The sequence below is a fragment of the Myxine glutinosa genome, chromosome 9, assembly GCF_964187855.1.
Source record: "Myxine glutinosa chromosome 9, kmMyxGlut1.1, whole genome shotgun sequence".
In the NCBI taxonomy this organism is placed as follows: Eukaryota; Metazoa; Chordata; class Myxini; order Myxiniformes; family Myxinidae; genus Myxine; species Myxine glutinosa.
Genome location: NC_136269.1, coordinates 138629676 through 138642874, shown reverse-complemented (window position 1 = coordinate 138642874; position 13199 = coordinate 138629676).

Sequence of the window (13199 nt, the reverse complement as noted above, 5' to 3'; positions counted from 1 at the left end):
TCTCAGATTCAGAGATTTGATTTTTGCAAGATTTCGATTCGATTGGGATCGAAGAGAACACCTTCTTCGTCTTCTGTACAGTGAAGTTGCCAGCCCTGAATTCTCTGGCTACATCTGGGTGCTTCATTGGGAGTGCAACCATGTCCCTCAGGTGAACAGGGACCCACCTGGCATAGTGTGTGTGGTCTAAGGCATGGAACCATGGGACCAGTTCCGTCAGGGCATCAAGGTACATCGTGAATGAAGCCTGCCGAAGAGAACGCACGTAGACCAGTACCAACATCTCTAGTTCCAGCACAGTTGCCCAGTACTGAAAGTTGGGAATGTCTTCTCCTCTCTGGTGACACAAGTCTTCAAACTCAGGCAGGTCTTCTGCATCAGCAGCATATGTCATACAGTGGCGTTCATACGCACGGTGTTGCAGGATGTGCAGTGCCGCTGCAGTGATTTGATGAGCTCTTCCTGTGCGGGTGACGTGGGCAGCAGGAAGGCAGATTTTGCAGATTTGCAAGGTGAGATTGCAACGCCAGGGACGGCTGACTCCTTCCTGCTGGTGACGTGGGCAGCAGGAAGGAGTCGGCCGTCTCTGGCGTTGCAATCTCACCTTGCAAATCTGCAAAATCTGCAAATCTTGCAAAAATCAAATCTCTGAATCTGAGATGGCCCAATATCCAGATCTTTTCATAATATGATAGTCTACTAGTGTGCCAAATTTGGTGCTTTCCTCACAAAATGCACAATTGTTATGCTATATTTAGCTTAGCTGCCGGACTAATCCTGTTTAAACTTCCGATCATGCCATCGATGGGATTTGTATACGTCCCACTACTTAACATAAATTGAACATAATTTATTGTGAGGTGTGCATGTTTGTTGGGAAATCAGGGTAACATTTGATGAGAGGAGGACCAATGTTTGTCCAACCTGCTCTTAAATAATTATTATTGAAGTGATGGTGGAGTTACCACTAACTGAGGAAGGTTATTCCATTTCTCAGTTACTCTTTGACTGAAACGGTTCTTTCGTAGAGCCGTATAACTCCTCTCCTTACCAATTTCAGAGTATGGCCTCTAGTTGCATGATAAATCCCGACACGCTTTGCCCCTCGTGTGAAGACACATAACAATCTTAAGCTACAGTTTCCCTACTTAAGTACATCGAGATTTCTCCTACGCGCCCACGGTCCATGCTATAAAATATACAATCCTACCTTTCCTATGGGATCCTTTTACCTACCCCAATAACTATAAACCCCCCCCTCCCGGAACCGCAGCTCCTGCAAGGTTCAATGCAGGCGTTATCATTCCAGCCTTAACCCTTACCGACTCGCACCTAATTAGTCTATGAAATAAATTAGGAAAGGCTGTGGGAAGTGTGCCGTAGCTAACTTACCTCTTCTCCTTAATGTTGTACGCCCCTTAAGCACAACAATTCAAATACTTACAAATGTTCTTTGGTTCCTCGCTCCTATCTCCTGGGGCGGGCAGAAAATGTTGAAAATCAACACAAAAACCTACCTTAACGACAAACCTTAACCAATAACTCGTTACCATTTGTACAACCCCCTTTCTGCAGACCACATTCCCCAGTGGATGCCAAAATTCACAATGTTACCTGTGGAGCCATCCCAATTTACCTAATACAAATTTAGCAGGCCCTGTCCTTTTGATACAGTTCAGGTGATATGGATCGGGTGGACTTTCCACTCACACACTCACACATAACACCAATAATCAAGTAATTCATTCCAATCCCTGCAAGGCCATGGCATAATCCTTATTACACACGTGTGTGATCCTTAATTAGGCAGGGGTGGGGGAGATCTTGTACAACCAAGATGGTGGGGGAGCTTCTGGCTGTGGTGCCCGCAGTCCAAAGACAAGTCACTCGACGTTTCAACTTCTTGCTTTTTCTACGTTTCGACAAGTCACTCGCCACCCCCCACCCCCTCCCCCACTTCAACTACTCGGCCCCTAACAGCCATACAGCTCCTTTGCTATATGTCCCACCGGAGAGGGTCTCCACACCATCCAGGCTCTCTCGGCCTCTCCTGGGTCACCAAGGGTCTCCCTACCCATTGGTCGCCCAACTAGACCCCCTCCGACGGGTCCCCATTTCCAGACACCACCGGCTGCCAGGACGGAATTACCTCAGGGGGAGCCGCAGTCACCGCTCTTCCAGAACTTGATCCATATCTGCAGACACGCACACCTTTCCCACCCACAAAATCCCAAATGTCCTTCCCTCCGACGCTGCCATTCAATTATCAAGAACTGGTAATGCAAGGTATTGGTTGTGTTCCTAACTCACACACTCACACATAGGTTGTGTTCCTAACTGGCATGGCCTGCCTACATGCTATAATCTACACATTCACATGCCCAAACACAACTCAACCCTTTACACATAACAGACATCCACAACAAGACATTTTTGGTTTCCAAACCGATCCACTTGCAGACCATTGATGGTCACACTCGCCCGCTCCCATTCCAATTACCCATGTCCCAATTTATGGTCAAAACCGAATACTTGGGACCTGATTCCTCAAGGCACCTTACCTTAAGTGCAGGTCTTCGCAGGTTGGTTGGGTTCAAGAGGGTCATCCACCACACCTGGTTTCCCATTTATCCCATTCCAATTGAACCCAGGGCTATCTTCCAAAACCGAGAACCCATAAATCACAATGGACCATCTGTGAAGGATCATGCTCACACCATCACGTTCCACAGATGTCCAATGGTTGTCCAGTGGGCTATAGTCATTCCTGTCCATGCGGAATGACCCGCATCCATAGACCAGCACAGCATGGCTGGTCACCACATGCTGGCTGTCCCAGAGCCTCAGGGAGAGGCTGCCAGGCTACATGCCCAGGCGGTCACCACATCAGGCCCTTATTGGCCTTTGTGCTGCCGCTACCAAAGGGTGACCTGCAACACCTCCCCCTAGTGGTCCTCATGATGCACGATGGTAGGTGCCCGTGAGAAACCACCTCGGATCCCTCCGGAGGTCTCAACCCCCTCCAGGGTCCGGCGACTCATTCCGGCGCCGCCTCGATGTACAAGGGACGCCACACTCCACCAGACTCCCCGTGGGGCCGGGGTCGGACCACAACACCCATTGTCAGACCCCACGTCCAAAGCCTGCTAGGTCAATTTTTCCAAGGCAATTTTGGAACCAATTCCCTCCAAGGCTGCTCCAAATTGAACTCCCACTTCAATTTAAATTAAAATTTAATTATTTTGCCCTCGCGTGTCCAAACACAGCTGCATGTTAAAATCCCTTTGTCGGGCCTTTCTGCCCCTCCCTGCAGCCATTCCAAATTTACTACGAGGATCGCTTTTCCCGAGGCTCTTCCCCTCAACTACCCCATGTCCGAATCCAGCTCAGGGCCAAAGCTCCCTACCCCCCAGCTGGGTACTCTATTTCGGAGCCTCCTGTGCCCAAATGTGGCTCGTGGCGAGGGTCCCCTGGGTCGCGTTAATCTCATCTTGGAGATGCTTAACGGACAAACTTCCCTCGTCTCGCAGACTTTGTTGGACTTGAGCAACCTCTCCCTTGATGGTATTGTCCCAAGTGTTTAGCCGCTCCTGTAACATCTCATCCATCCTTTCCCCAGTCAATTGTGGCCCCCACAGGCCTTTATCTACAAACACCTGCTCTTGTTCTGTTATGTGGGCTTCCAACTCTTTTATCTCCTCTGCCAAACCACCACCCTGGTGCTTCAGAAGTCCCCATTCCTCTGTCTGTTGGTGCATTCTGGCATCCACACAGGTGTGATCGCCCTCCAGGTCCTCATTTACTTTGTCAATCCTTTTATTTGTTGACCCAATGTTGTCTTCCAACTTTGCCCCCATTTGAGCAGCCTGGGTTTTACACTCTTCTGTTTTCAATTCAATTTCCTCCCGTTTTAGTTCAAATTCAAATGCCATTTCTTTCTCCATTTCCCCAAATCGAGTCTCCAATTTCGTCTCAAACTCTCACAACCAGTCCTTCATTTGGTGTCAATTCTTTCCTCTATGCCATCAATTCGTTCCCCCAGTTCATGTGTTATTCTCTCCTCGATTTCGTTCATTTGATCGGTGATGTAATTTAATTTCCCCTCAATTTTGCCTTCCAATCGTTCATTCACTTTCCTCATTTCATTCCTTTGTTATTCAGTTGTTCATTCATTCCCTTTTTTTTTTTCAATCGATTGGAGGGAAAACTTCCCTTCATATTGCTCTCCATTCCATTAATTTTCTTTTCCATTCCATTCATCCCCTCTTTTACTCAAATTTTTTTTTTCAGCTTGTCATCCCTGGCGTTGGCTTAGCGGTTAGGGTGCCGGCTTGGGATCCTAGGATCCTGGGTTCGAATCCCGGTCGATCGCTGAATTAACGCCAGGGGGGTTGACTCAGCCTGTCATCCTTCCGAGGTCGGCAAATTTGAGTACCAGCTTGCTGGGATGAATGATCACGGTGTGTACCCCGATTCAGAATAGGCACACTGTATCCCTGCACATCGTAAGCGCGTGACCAAGGGTTGGCGTCAGGAAGGGCATCCGGCCATAAAAACATTGCCTCAAACAGGGAACCATGATTGTCATGGGGCCCGCAAGGCTAACCCCCGCTCTAGCGGGGAAAAATGGCCTTAAAACGATCATTCACTCATTCATTTCATTCATTTTTTTTCAGTTTGGGCATTCATTTGCTCCATCAATTGTTTTTTGCTGTTCCCTGCGTCTCAGATTCCGCCATTGTGGGGGAGGGGGATCTAACGCAAGGAACGGAGGAGGTTTCTACCCTATCCTCATTATCTGAATCTACCCACGGCTCACTTGCTTGCATCTCGGTCCCCTCCAGCCACTCCGCCATTTTGTTTGTCCAGCGGTGTTTCCCACACGCGTTTTTTTTTACCTCAGAAAAAAAATATATTTTCTTTAACTTTTCCGACGCCGTGCATCGTCCTGACACCAATTCACGATAAATTTGGAAACCTCAGCCACTACAACCACCTCTCCCTCGATGGTAAAGAGGTGCTCGTTATAATTTAGATTTTTTTTTTCAAGGTCATCGCGGTTGTTCGTGGCTGCCCTGTTGGATTCAAAAATCCCAACTCCTGCACACCATTTGTCGCGTCACCAGTGACTAGGACCGCTGGATGACGAATAGCTGAACGTTTTTACTCCTGATGCGAACTCCCAAATTTTTGGCGGTATGACGAGCGCGAGATGGAAACTACGAGACGTTTATCTGACGAAACACACAGGTTTATTCCCGAACCCAACACCATGCAAACAAGACAAGGAAAATTCAACAAATATGAATTTTATGTAAATAAAGGAAGGAATGAAAATGAGTGCAGAGGTAAAATTAAAATTATATTTTGAGGTACCTCCATGTGGTTACGAATACAACACAGGGGAAAGATAACAAAATAAAATAAAATCCCTTTTTATAGTGCACTTAGCTCATCCAACGAGATTGTTTGGTGAGGTCGGCAGTGGTGGCCCAAGTCCAACGCTTCCCGTGCCTAAGTGCCCAATATGGCATTGTCCGACGACGCGTGTGCATGAAGATATGAAGCGAGCAGCCAAGACGGCCCTCTTAGTGTTCACCACTGTTTGGGAGGTACAGTGTGGCTTTCAGCTCCCTTGCGCCAACAATTAATTGAAGCTCCCTAACGATCGTCGCAGAAAAATGCTGTCCTCAAAGGCACAGCAAAAATGGCCAAGCTTCTTTACCAGGACCAAGAAAGACGCGCTCCTCTTCTTCTCTCGAAGCTTCTAGATGACCGACCAATGGCGAAGCTGTTTCCAACTCACTCCATGCTCATCTCGGCCAATCATGACCTTCAGGGGTGTGGCCTGCCGGCTCTTTCTCGACCTCCCCATCACACCACCCCGGGGGCATGGCCTTTTTCCTTATTAGGTCCTTTTGGCGGGGCTTAGTCCAATTGGCTCTGCTTGGGTTCTGTCGGAGGTTGTTGTTGTTTAATGGAGATTTTCATGGCCAGCCTTGTCAGCAAAATGTAAAGGGGAAATTACAGAGGGGAAATTGCATACTGGGGAAAATTAGTCTTGATCTCAACACCAATTAGCACTGTTTCACCCCTCATGTGTAGACACATAAACAATCTTAAGCTACAGTTTCCCTACTTAAGTACATCGAGATTTCTCCGACGGGTCCATGGTCCATGCTGTAAATTATACAATCCTACCTTTCCTATGGGATCCTTTTACCTACCCCCCATAAATGTAATAATATGTTTGGTTTTAATCACAAGTTGAACTATTTGGCCTGAATACAAAGTGCTACGTCTGGCAGAAACCAATCACAGCTCATCACCCATCTAGCACCATCCCTACCATGAAGTATATCTTTCAGCAGCAGGGACTGGGACACTTGTAAGGATAGACAGAACAATTAATGGAGCCAAAAACAGGGAAATCGTTGAGGAGAATCTGCTATGACTTTAGACTGTTACAAAGATTTATGTTCCAACAGGACCATTACCCCAAGCATACAGCCAAATCAACACTGGAATGACTTCAGAACAAGAACATGAAAGTCCTTGAGTGGCCCAGCCAAAGCCAAGACCTGAATCCCATTAAGAATATGTGGAAAGACTTGAAGATTTCTGTTCACCGACGCTCCCCATCCAACTTGACAGAGCTTGAGCAAATTTGCAATGAAGAATGGGAGAAACTCTCCACATCCAGATGTGCAAAGCTGATACAGACAAACCCAAGAAGACTCGAAGCTGTAATCGCAACCAAAGGCGCTTCTACGAAGTATTGACTCAGGGGACTGAATCCTTATGTAAATTAGATATTTCTATATTTCATTTTTAATAAATTTGTAAAATTTTCTAAATTCCACTTTGACATTATGGGGTATTGTGTGTGGATCCGTGACTTTCTCAATTCAATCCATTTTACGTTCAGGCTGTAAAACAACAAAATGTGAAAATTCATGGAGTGTAAATACTTTCCGAAGGCACTGTAGGTGCTCTACAGAGTGCCATTCTGGTTATAACGGATTGTGCAGTGAACAGGTTGTTCTGACCCAATAAATAATCATACCTTGACAAATTCTGTGGAAAATTAGCTCTGCCACCTAAAGTGGGCTTTCTGACACTATTGGCTAGATAAATGTTGTTAAACACTAAATTGAAACTTTGTTGTTAAACACAGTTGGCCGTGCTGGTTAAGTTGAAACTGCATTGTTTTGTGACAATACCAGAATAGCACGGAGTGTAGTGAACAAGCAGTTGTCGGTGTAATAAAACACAGTGAATCTCATTAATCTTTGGCTGTTTCTCTTTAAGTAGAGAGCCCTCACATAACTCGGTCACATTAAGCACTTAAGTATGTCTAATATGTACTTAAGTGGAGGTTAAGCTAAGTTAGAGTGACCAAAATTTTTCCCTGGCAATGCATCCCCCCATAATGACACTATGTTTATGGGAAAATCGAATCAGAATAATGTCGTTTCGTACAACGTCGCAATTTTTAGGAGCGCATCCAAGTTCTAAACCGATGACTTACTGTATATAATGAAGTTTCGCGTCCATTGGTTGAGCAGTTGGAGAAAAGATTTTCAAAGGTTTTACCTTCAATCTAACATGACCGATGACGTTGAAATTTTCAACCGATATTCCCCATTGCCAGTTGATCATATGAATGAAGTTTCACATTGATCTGGTAAGTTGTTCTGAAGAAGATTTTTCTTCAAAGGTTTTTTTCAGTTTCATGGTGGGAGTCGATGTACATCAAGGTTCTGCATTGAGCCCATTATTGTTTGTTATTAGTCCCCTACCGGTGTACACCGGAGGGGACTATAGGTTTGCACGCCGTCCCTCCGTCCGTCAGTCCGTCACGCAAAGAACAGTTTTCCGGACTTTTTTTCTCAACGCTTAATGCTAATGATTTCAAACTTGGTACATGGTTTCCTCATGACAAGTTACAGGTCAAGTTCGAACTTCACGATATTCGATACGACGATACGTTCGATACGATACGTTTGACGATTCGATACGTTCGGTTCGATACGACGTTTCGGATCATTTTTAACAAAGTTATGGCACTTTGAACTTTGGTAATTCTGATGATCCTTAACTCAGTGCCATTTAAAGTTTTAATTTCCTTTAAAAACCAATTTCTCTGCAATAATAGGACCGATTGAGATAAAATTTTCACCATAGGAGAGACTCGGTCTGTAGAATATTTTAATGGTAATTATGACGTCACAGGTCACGTGGTTCGGCCGCCATATTGCTTTTCGTGAAAACACAAAAACCCCTTTTTCTCTGCAACGGCTGAACAGATCGAGGCCAAACTTTGCAGGCAGAATCGCATACCCATGACGAACAAGAAAGTCAACATGCATGACGTCATGCATAACATGGTTTCAGAGTTATGACGTTTTTAAGCATGAACCTTTAAAACCGAGCCCCTCCCTCATTTTTTATCCAATCGAGGGGAAACTTCACAGATCTGTTGAGCATGTCAGTCTACTAAAATATCCTTTTGGAATTTGCGATAGGCCACGTGGTTTGGCAGATATCGTTAATTAAACGAAAATAAAAAAAATGGATATCTCTTGTTTATTCTAGAGTTCTCCTCAAGCCGCACCGCGCGCCCTCAGCCTCATCTCGCGAACGTCAACAGCGTGACAGCGCGCGCTTTCCGGAGGGGCGGAGCCAAGCCGAGCAACATATATATGTACACATCAATTTATTGATCGTGAACCGGAAAATATAATAAATAACTGATATTTAGCGACTCGAAAGGTTCTTTATCAACAACTTATTTTCTCGTGCTTCTGCTGACCTGTCTGCAAGGTGTATAAATCGAAGTCCCGAGTGCGAATCACAGGTGAGCCCATCCTGAGGTAATTAGCGATTGGGAACGATTCAGAACCTGTGGGTAAAGAACCCTTGGTAATTTCCCCAACAGTTTTCCAGACGACAGACTGCCGGTAGGGGACATGTATTGCAGCGCAATACTTAGAATGCTTGTTATGATGGATGCTCTGACAACTGATGTTAGAACAGGCACCAAGGAGCATGTTGTTTGTGGATGACATACACTACTCACAATAAGTTCGGGATATTGTGGGAGTGAGTTCTTTTTTTATAGGGGTTCGGGTTAGGGTATTGAAATCAAGAATGCTGTGTTTTTCACACATTAATAACCATAGAATTAGGACCAACAACTTTTTTCAACATAATTAATACACAAAATCGACCACACCGAAGAACCTGCCAATATCCCTAACTTATTGTGAGTAGTGTCGTATTGTGTGCCAAAAGTAAGGGAGAGAGGGAATTGAAATTGGAAGAATGGACGAAAGCATTGGAAGATTGGGGCTTGAGGATTAGTCGGTCAAAGACAGAGTACATGATATGTACAGTGATTCAGAGATTGGTGAAGAGGTAGAGGGAAACTGGTGATGCAAGGGAAAAGGATCAATGAGGTGCAGAAGTTTAGGTACCTGTGGTCAGTAGTGCAGCAGGAGGGTGACTTAGACGGGGAGATGAGCAGCAGGATGGAGTAACTGGAAGTGGAAGAAGGTTTGTTTCAGGAGTACTTTGTGATAGAAAGATGCTGATGAGACTGAAGGGAAAGGTGTCGAGAACAGTGGAGAGGCCGGCGCTATTGTACAGTGCAGAGACATGGCCGATGATAAGAAGGTTGGAAGAAAGATTAGATGTGACTGAGTTGAGGATGCCGAGATGGTTGTGTGGTGTAACATGAGAAGACCATGTACAGAGTGAGTCATAAGTCCCAGGACAGTTTTAGCTGATCAATACAACGTTTATTTAGCTGATCAGACATGGTTAACATCAATACAAGATTTGTTTATACCATGTATTTATACTGTTTTCTTTTGTTTCAGATAATACAAATGATACCTTAAACCAAGATGGCAGACCATTTACAGTGGATGAGAGGCTGGTAGCAGTGGTGTGGTAACACCACGAGAGGAGAAACTCAAACAAGACGATGAAACAGGTGCAAGAAAACTTTGAGGAGTGTTTTGGAAACTTAGCAATGTCAAAATCAAATTTTCATCTTTGGGCCAAAAAAGCATATCAGATTGGAAGTGTTATACTCAACAGCGAGCACAATGGAGAAGAAAAAATTCGTGATTTGGGAATTCAAAATATTTTTAAAAATCCGTTCTCAGATCTGAAAAAAAAAAATCACTGCAGAAACGTTCAGCAGAGTTGGGTGTTTTGTGTTCATTAGTACCCCGCCCCCCCACCCCACCCCCCACTCACTACGGGAGCGGCAGGAAGGGTCATTCCTCTTTGGTGTGTATAGATTACAGTCGATCTATGGTCGGGTCTCAAGAACATTGGGTGTGTGTTCATTTACCAAGTTTCTTGTGGAGAGCTCGCAAAGTGGTTTTAGTCATTCGAGCAAGCACTCCAATTAAGGAACGTTAAGGAACGGCTGGCTTGGCAAGCGCTAGCTAGCTTCTTGGCAAATGAGCACAACCCGTGCTTCCTCCCTTTCAGTTTTGTGTTCAACAGCAGGAGCGAGTTTCAAAAGTTGGCTACGAAAAACGCCACGTAAGTGGCGTCTTGGCGTCAGGAAGGGCATCCGGCCATAAAAACAACAACAACATTGCCTCAAACAGGGAACCATGATTGTCATTGGGCCCACAAGACTAACTCCCACTCTAGCGGGGAAAAATGGCCTTAAAACGATAATTCATTCAGTCATTCATTCATAGTGGCAGGAAGGGTCATGTTATTAACCCAACCCTTGTGGGGTATATAGAGTACAGTAGATCTTTGCTCTGTTCTGTAAGTAAAACTTACCTCACAGATGTCGGGATTCCTCATTTTCTTTAGTGTTATAAAGAGCATTAGTGACTGTTTAAAAAGCTAATCATATGTGTTTGTGGTTTATAATTTTTAAACTTCTGGTCGAGGCCATTGGGCCGTTGCTCCCACGAAAACACCATGATAATGTGGCGGACACGAAAGCACTGACGTGGTGACATCACCCCGCACACCAAGTGGGGATGGGCCACGCCAGGGAGAGAGGCGTGGCCTCACGATATACACGGGGCGCGCAGCCCTGAGCAGTAGTGCTGCAGTTTGAGTACTTTGAATAAAGACTCTTTTATGAACCGCGTTGTCCGCTTGCTCCTTGCGTAAGCATTAGCGCGCGCAGCATCGTGCTTTATATGGTGACCTCGACGTTGGATCTGCCGTAGCGATCCTTCCGAACACGACGCCATTGCAATGGCAAACGACAAGGCAATGGCGATTAAACTTCCCGAATTTTGGGAGGCCCAGGCCGAAGTCTGGTTCGTTCAAGCCAAAGCCCAATTTCAGCTTCGGCGCCTCACCAACGACGACATGCGCTACTGCCACGTCGTCGCCTCCCTCGGGCCCGGCACGGCCGCTCGAGTTGTGTCCGTCCTTCGCCACCCACCGGACGGCCACTAGTACGAGGCACTCAAGCGGCTACTCCTAGCCACGTTCGGCCTCACGGATGACGCACGGGCCGACCGCCTCCTGGATCTCCCCGAGCTCGGCGACACGCGCCCGTCGGTCCGAATGGACCATATGCTGTCACTGTTGGGCGACGAAGCCCCCGGTTCTCTATTCCGGGCGCTTTTCCGTCGCCAACTTCCAGCGCAGGTTCGCCTCGCGTTGGCCGGGACCGGGCTAACGGAACCCCGAGCATTGGCAGCCGAGGCGGACAGGTACTTCGCGGCTTCGGATACGTGGGCGAGAGTCGGTGCGGCCGTCACGGACCTCGAGGCTGATGCTGCTGATGCTGCTGATGATGCTGATCCACAGCATCAGCTTACACAGCATACGCAGCATGCTGATACGCCCCTCGTGACCGCCGCCACGCCCAGCCCACCGCCGCGGTGAAAACCGCCAACTCCACCAGCCTGGCAGAGCCAGCCACACTCCTCCAGCTCCACCACCTGGTGCTGGTTCCACGCCAAGTTTGGCCACGAGGCTCGGCAATGTCATCCGCCATGCTCCTTCAACAGGTCGGGAAACGCCCGGGCCGGCGCTCAATAGTGGCGATGAGCGCCGGCCGTTCGAGCAGCCTGCTGTTCATAATGGACACCTTATCCGGGCGCCGTTACCTGTGCGACACGGGAGCGCAGGTGAGTGTCGTTCCCGCCGGCACGTCAGACAAGCACGCCGCGGGCGGGGGCCCCGCGCTGCTTGCCGCGAACGGGACGCCCATCCGTACGTACGGAAAACGCTGCCTCTCTCTGCGGTTCGGAGGGCAGGTTTTCCGATGGATGTTCGTCACCGCCGACGTCCCCATGGCACTGCTTGGCGCGGACTTCCTGTGCGCTAATGGGCTCCTGGTCGACGTAAAGCGCAGACGTCTTGTCCAGGCCGAGACGTTCAGCTCGCTCGCTTGTGCGCTGCCCAGCTCGCCGAGCAGCTCAATGAGCGGCTTGCCAAGCGGCTTGCCGAACGGTTCGGTTCCGGCCACGTTGATCTGTACGCTTCCGGCAGCGGACGCATTCACCCGCCTCCTCGCCGGCTTCCCGGCCCTCACGCGGCCCACCTTCTCGGCGGGGGCCGTCAAGCACGGGGTGGCCCATCACATCCCCACCGTCGGGCCACCGGTCTACGCCCGGGCACGCCGCCTCGAGCCGACGAAGCTGGCGGTGGCAAAAGCGGAGTTTGCTACCCTGGAGCGACTCGGCATCGTTCGGCGCTCAGAGAGCGCTTGGGCGTCGCCGCTGCACATCGTGCCGAAGCCCGGCGGGGGATGGCGACAGTGCGGGGACTATCGCCGTCTCAATGACGCCACCACTCCCGACCGCTACCCCGTCCCCCACATTCAGGACTTTTCCGCCCGTTTGGCGGGCATGTCCTTCTTCTCGAAGGTGGACCTCATACGCGGCTACCATCAGGTCCTCGTCAGGCCGGAGGACGTCCCGAAGACGGCGGTCATCACGCCATTCGGACTCTTCGAGTTCCTACGGATGCCCTTCGGTCTGAAGAATGCGGCTCAGGCGTTCCAGCGACTGATGGACAGCGTCCTGCGCGACTTGGATTTTGTCTACGTCTACCTGGACTATATCCTCGTCGCCAGCGCGTCCCACGAAGAGCACCTACGCCACCTCCGCACGCTCTTCGAACGCCTGGGCCAGCATGGCCTGATTGTGAACCCCGCAAAGTGCCGGTTCGGCGCCGCCGTAATCGATTTTCTG